At 51.6% G+C, this 6,636-nt stretch overlaps 1 long non-coding RNA gene across 2 annotated transcripts in view; it reads left to right on the top strand.

Annotated features, from left to right (window-relative positions):
* Window positions 1-452: 452 nt before the first annotated feature.
* Window positions 453-6,636, top strand: part of LOC135229891 (uncharacterized) — a 359,848-nt gene continuing 353,664 nt past the window's right edge. Inside the window, exon 1 of one of the 2 annotated variants that reach the window (XR_010320559.1) lies at window positions 453-541. This is a non-coding gene — a long non-coding RNA (uncharacterized LOC135229891). Of the gene's footprint in view, window positions 542-1,403; window positions 1,968-6,636 lie in introns of those variants that run through there. The other variant, XR_010320558.1, reaches the window with a different exon arrangement.

The following is a 6,636-nucleotide window of genomic DNA, read 5'->3' as shown; positions in this document are numbered from 1 at the left end:
CCAGTTGGTTATTTGCAGAAAGACATGGCAGTCTGCTTCTGTAAAGACTTATAGTCTTAGAAACCCTATGGGGCAGTTCTACTCTGCCCTGTAGGGTCACTATGAGTCGGAATTGATTCAATAGCAACTGGTTTGGATTTTGTTTGGTTAGAATCTTTATGGGAGCCCATCTCCAGATCTTTTCAACCCCTGAGCTGGTGGGTTCCAACGGCCCACCTTTCAGTTAGCCAAGCACTTAACCGTTGCACCTCCAATACTTAACTCTGCACGCGAGGGGGCCCTCTCCTGACGTCTCCCGTCTCCTCACCCCGCACACCTTGGCCTTGTCCTTGCTTCTAGACCCCACTCTCCCCTCTGGAGGCCCAACCCCCCCACGCCCGCCCCACACCCGGGCCGCTGGGCGGGGCCGGCAGCCATGTTCCTCGCCGTCCAGCCAGTTACTCCCGGAAGCGCCCGGACGGGTGGTGAGGGGCCCGGGCCGGATGGCGCGCCTTAGAGCGGACGGTGTTCGTGCTGCTTTCCGTGCCGTGGTTTCTGAAAGGTAGGAAACTCCGGCAGGTGGGTGGAGGGACCCGCTCCCAGACTGAACAAGCCCGGCCCCTCGAAGGTGTGGAGGGAAGGCGCCAGGAGGGTGGTTTCCAGTGCCAGCATCCCCTGGGCTCCAGAGGTTGGGGAGTCCGGACGTTGGGTTAGCAGCTGGCATCGCCCCCTCCGGCGTACCCCGTCCCGAGTGATCCCCTGGGGCGGACGCGGCGCGGGGCCGGGCGGACGCAGCCACTCTAGGGGCTGCGAGAGGGAGCCTCTGGCCCGGGGGACGCAGCTGGTCCGCGAAATTTGCATCCCCATGGATTTGCGCGGGGGGGGGGTCCAGCCGCGGGATCCGGCTGCGGAGTGCCCTCGGGCCTGGGGGCTTGAAGGGCTTGGGGAGAAAGGCCGTGTCCAGGGCTGCGCCAAGGTCCCTCCTCTGCCCGGGGCGGGTTTGCGGGCCAAGCTGGGTGATGGGCTCCTGCCCCCCCGCCCCCCACCTGCTCCCTCTGCCAGGGGGGGAAACCAAGGCCCAGAGTTCGCCCGGGGGGGTGAGACTCCAGACTGAGGACGGGGCACTCGCCCCCGTTCGTCGTCCCACCCCCACCAGACTCCGTAGGGTGCCAGGGGCGGGGAGAGAGCGATCCCCCGCCCAAGGCCCCGCTGCCCCTTACTGTTTTGGGCTCTGTGCCTGGGAGGCTGAGGCACCCCGCGCCCTCGCCCGCGCCGGCTGGTCTACTCTCGGGGCTGGGGCGTCGGCGCGGCCCCGGCCCCACCTGGAAAGGAAGGGGTCCTGGGAATCTGTGGAGCAGCGCGGGGATTCTACTCCTTGTGGAAGCAGCAGCGATTCAGTGTCTGTTAACAGTGTGGATGCCGGGTCCCGCTCCCCTCTGGGTGGCGGGGTGGGGGTAGCAGGAAGGGGTCCTGAGCGCCCATGTTGTTCGTTAACTTAAACGTTTGTGCGGCGCTGTGTAGCGGTAGCTGTGGACGCGGTCTCTGGTGCTGAGGGGATTTGAGGGTTCCTCAAACTGGTGGGATTTGGAGCCTCTACCCTGGTGGCAGTGGGTTCAGTGGGTTACCCTGGTGGCGTAGTGGTTAAGTGCTAAGGCTGCTAGCCAAACGGTTGGCAGTTTGAATCCACCAGGCGCTCCTTGGAAACTCTGTGGGGCAGTTCTACTCTGTCCTATAGGGTCGCTATGAGTCAGAATTGATTCGATGGCAACAGGTGTGGTTTTTTTTTTTAGGTTGGAGATTAGATGTCTCTTGGGCTGACATTTGAAGGTCTGGAGCTGACGGTTTATGAGGGTTTGTTAGGTTTTTAAGCGCTCCGGCCATGGGCACCAACCCGATCTTCCAGCCCCTGCGGACGGACCGCCCCCCCCCCGGGGGGGATTGGCTGCTCTGGGACCCTGAGCCCAGAGGGCGGTGAGAAGCTGACAAACGTGAGTGATGCCCTGCAGGCTCCAGTCGGCGGGGCAGCCCTGCTCACACGGTCTCAATACGGGTAGTCGGCTTCGTGCCTGGGGGGTGGTTTCCGAATGTTTCCTCGTGGCCCCCCCCCCCGTGCGGGGCGACAACTCTCCCCTGGGCGGGGACCTAGTAGAGGCCTGCAGGGCATCAGGGTATGGAGGGGCAGAGCTTGGGCGGGGAGGGCGCGGCCCTGCAGGTTCCTGTACATGACCACGGCAGGGGGCTGCGGGTCCTGAAGGCTGGGCCTGGTCGAGGACCCACTAGGTCTCGCAGAAGGAGTGGGTTAGGATAATCATAGCATTAATGGGAGTATTGAGAGAGCACCCTGGGGCGTTGGGTCCCTCGGGAAGAAAAGCCTCTGCTGTCGCCACTGGAGTGGTACCCAGGTCGTCCCGGCTTAGGTCCAGGAGGTTCCCATGCTCGGAGGGTCTGGTGGGCAGAACAGAACCGGCGGTGCGCACGCCCTCTCGCGGCCTTGCGCCGAATCGCTGAGGTTCAGTGTCAGGTGATTCTAAGCCATGGTTTTGGAACTCAATAGTGAAGCAGAGCAAATAAATGATGCAGTGCCTTGATGGGACCGGTGGAGACAACAAGAAGCAAAGCACAGCTGAAACTTCAAAATTCCACTGAGTGTTAGTAGGATTTGGAGGGAGAAAATAGACGGAGAGTCGAGAGGCCCAGAGATGCAGAAGGGTTAGAGGATTAGGGGTTAGGGTTTGGTGTTAGGGGTTCAGGTTGGGGGGTTAGAGGTTTGGGAGTTAGGTTTAGGGGTATAGGTTTTAGGTGGCTGGGGGTTGGGGTTAGGGCTGGGGTTACTAGGCTAGGGCACAAGTGGTTTAGGGTTATGGTTAGGGTTAGAGTGAGGCTGAGGTTGATTCCCAGTCTTGTGTACCGTCTCTTCCTTCACCAGAGTTACCACATATCTGTCGTTTGGTTGGAAACCCTGATGGCATAGTGGTTAAGACCCACCAGTGCTAACCAAAGGTCTGCAGTTCGAATCCACCAAGCGCTCCTTGGAAACTCTATGGGGCAGTTCTAATCTGTCCTATAGGGTCTCTATGAGCTGGAATCGACTCGACGGCGGTGGGTTTGTTTTTTTTGGTTATTGTTTAGTTAGCTTTTCTCTACCCACTCTCCGTCTGCCTGGTGAACATCAAGGATTGTTTCTGTGTGTAAATGTTTTCATGAGTTTTTATGATAGTGGTCTCTTAGTGTATATGTCATTTTGTGATTGACTTAGTCAGCATGATGCGCTCCAGATTCATCCATGGTGTGAGATGTTTCGGAGATTCATCATTGGTCTTCATTGTCGTGTAGTGTTCCACTGTGTGTATGTACCGTAGTTTGTTTATCCATTCCTCTGTGGACGAGCACTGAGGTTGTTTCCATCTTTTTGCTACTGTGAATAATGTCGCAGTGAACACGGGTGTGCATATGTCTATTCCTGTGACTGCTCATGGAAACCCTGGTGGCTAGTGGTTAAGTGCTACAGCTGCTAACAAAAAGGGTTAGGGTTTGAGGTTCGGGATGTTAGGGTTAGGGTTGTTAGAGTTCTGGTTGTTAGGGTTTGGGGTTAGGGGTTGGGGTTAGGGTTTTGGGGTTAGGGATGTTAGGGTTAGGGTTGTTAGGGTTTGGGTTAGGGTTTTTCGGTTGGGGTTAGGTGTTAGGCTTAGGTTTAGGGTTTGAGGTTAGAGTTTGGATTTACAGGTTAGGTGTTAGGGGTTGCAGTTTGGGGTTTACAGTTTTGGGGGTTTAGGGTTTTGGGGTTTAGTCATTAGGGTTTGGGTTAGGTTTTAGGGGTCAGGATTTAGATTTAGGGTTGGGGTTGGTGTTGGGTTTGTTTGGGATATGTGGTTTGGGCTAAGAGGGTGGGTGTTAGAGGTTTGGGGGTTAGAGATTGAGGGAGTTAGAGGGTGAGGGGTTAGAGGGTGAGGGGGTTAGAGGTTGAGAAGATTATAGAGTGAGGGAGTGAGAAGGTGAGGGTGTGAGGGGGTGAAGGTTAGGGTTTAGGGTTAGAGGGTTTAGGCTTAGGGTTCAGAGGCTTAGGGTTGGGGGTTAGGGTTTCAGAGTTCAGAGGTTGGGGTTGGTGTTGTGGTTAGGGTTAGAGAGTTAGGGTTAGAGGGTTAGGGTTGGAGGTTTAGGGTTAGAAGATTAGGGGTATGGTTTAGAGGTTTAGGGTTAGGGGTTAGGGCTAGGGTTTAGGGGTTCAGGTTTAGGGGTGTGGGATGGGTCTGGGGTAAGGTTTTAGAGTTTAGGGTTAGAGGGTTATGTTTAGGGCTTAAGGCTTAGAGTTTAGGGTTTTAGGACTTAAGGTTTAGGGCTTAGGGCTTAGAGCCTAGGGTTTAGGACTTAAGGTTTAGGGTTTAAGGCTTAGAGTGAGGGTTAGGGCTGGGGGCTGGGGTTAGGGTTTAGGGTTTAGTGTTAGGGTATTAGGGTTAGAGGGTTAGATGGTTTAGCGTTTAAGTTTAGGGTTTAGGGGTTGGGGTTAAGGGTGTTAGTGTTTAGGGTTTTGGCATTTAGGATGTTAGGGTTGAATGTGTTAGGGCTAAAGGTGTTAGGGTTTTGTGTGTTAGGGTTTTAAGTGTTAGGGTTTACAGTTTAGGATTAGGCTTAGACCCATTCTTAGGTTTAGGGCTAGGGATTTGAGGTTTAGGGTTTGGCGTTGGGTTTGGGGGTTGGGGTTAGGTTTAGGGCTAGGATTAGAGGGCTAGGGTTAGAGGGTTACAGTTTCAGGTTAGCGTTAGAGGGTTAGGGTTCGAGTGTTAGGGTTAGGGTTAGGGTTGTTAAGGTTAGGGTGGTTAGGGGTTAGGTGTTAGGATTTAGGGTTTAGGGTATAGGGGTTAGAGTTTGGGTTAGGGTTAGAGTTTAGGGCCTTGGGGGTTAGGACCTAAGGGCTTAGGGCCTTAGGGGCTTTGGGGCTTAGGGCTTAGGGGCTAGAGTTAGAGGGCTAAGGCCAGAGGGCCAGGGTTATGGTTTGATTCCTGGTTGGCAATTTTTTTCCTTCAATATTTTGTATAAGTCATCCCATTGCCTTCTTGCGTCCATGATTTCTGCTGAGTAGTCCAAGTTTATTATTATTTACTCTCCTTTTTTGGTGACTTCCTTTATCCCTAGCCTCTCTTAAAATTCTCTTTATGTTTGATTTTGGCAAGTTTGATTATTATATGTCTCGGTCACTTTCTTTTGAGATCACCTTATGTGGAATTTGATGAGCATCTTTCATGATATCAGGGAAGTTTTCTGCCAACAAATCTTCAACAGTTCCCTGTGTATTTTCTGTTAGCCCTCCCTGTTCTGGTACTGCAATCACTCATAGTTATTTCTCTTGATAAAGTCCCACATGATTCTTTGGATTTCTTCATTTAAAATTCTTTTATCTGGTTTCTTTTCAAATATATTGGTCCCAATAGTTTTATCTTCTATCTCAGTAATTCTGCCTTCCAGTTCTTCAGTTGTGCTCTTCTTACTTTCTATCGAGTTTTCTAACTCTGTAATTTTATTGTTAATCTTCTGAATTTCTGATTGCAATCTCTCTATGGTTTCTTGCAGCTTATTAAATTTTTAATTATGTGCTTGAGTAACCTTTTTAATTTCTTCAGCTGCTTTATCTTTGTGTTCCTTGGCTTGTTCTGTATTTTGCCTCATTTCCTTCCTGATATCTTTGAGAGCTCTGTATATTAATCTTTTGTATTCTGTATCCGGTAATTCCAGGATTACACCTTCATCGAGAAGATTCCTTGAGTCTTAGTTCTGAGAGCTTGTTGAAGCAATCATGGGTCAGCTTCTTTTTTTTTTATTTTAATAATTTTTATTGTATTTTAAGTGAAAGTTTACAAATCAAGGCAGTCTCTCACATAAAAACTTATACACAACTTGTTACATATTGCCAATTACTTTCCCCCCAATGGGACAGCCCACTCCCTCCTTCCACTCTTTCTTTCCGTGACCATTTTGCCAGTTTCTAAGCCCCTCTACCCACCCATCTCCCTTCCAGGCAGGAGATGCCAACATTGTCTCAAGTGTCCACCCAAACCAAGTAGCTCACGCCTCACCAGCATCCCTCTCCAACCCGTTGTCTAGTCCAACCCATGTCTGATGAACTGGCTTTGGGGATGGTTCCCGTAGTGGGTAAACGGAAGGTGTGGGGGCCATGATCACTGGGGTCCTTCCAGTCTCAGTCAGACCATTAAGTCTGGTCTTTTTATGAGAATTTGGGGTCTGCATCCCACTGTTCTGCTCCCTCAAGGGATCTCTGTTATGTTCCCCGTCAGAGCAGTCATTGGTTGTGGCCCGGCACTGTCTAGTTCTTCTGATCTCAGGATGATGTAGTCTCTAGTTCATGTAGTCCTTTCTGTCTCTTGGGCTCGTTATTATCTTATGTTCTTGGTGTTCTCCATTCTCCCTTGATCCAGGTGGGTTGAGAATCATTGATGCATCTGAGATGGCTGCTTGCTAGCATTTAAGATCCCAGATGCCACTCTTCAAAGTGGGATGCAGAATGTTTTCTTAATAGATTTTATTATGCCAGTTGACTTAGATGTCCCCTAAAACCATGGTCCCCAAACCCCTGCCCCTGCTTTGCTGACCTTCGAAGCATTCAGTTTATTCAGGAAACTTCTTTGCTTTGGTTTAGTCCAGTTG

The sequence above is a fragment of the Loxodonta africana genome, unplaced genomic scaffold (assembly GCF_030014295.1).
Source record: "Loxodonta africana isolate mLoxAfr1 unplaced genomic scaffold, mLoxAfr1.hap2 scaffold_59, whole genome shotgun sequence".
Taxonomy (NCBI): Eukaryota; Metazoa; Chordata; class Mammalia; order Proboscidea; family Elephantidae; genus Loxodonta; species Loxodonta africana.
The sequence above is the reverse complement of the archived record's forward strand: the minus strand, read 5'-3'. Positions and strand labels throughout refer to the sequence as shown.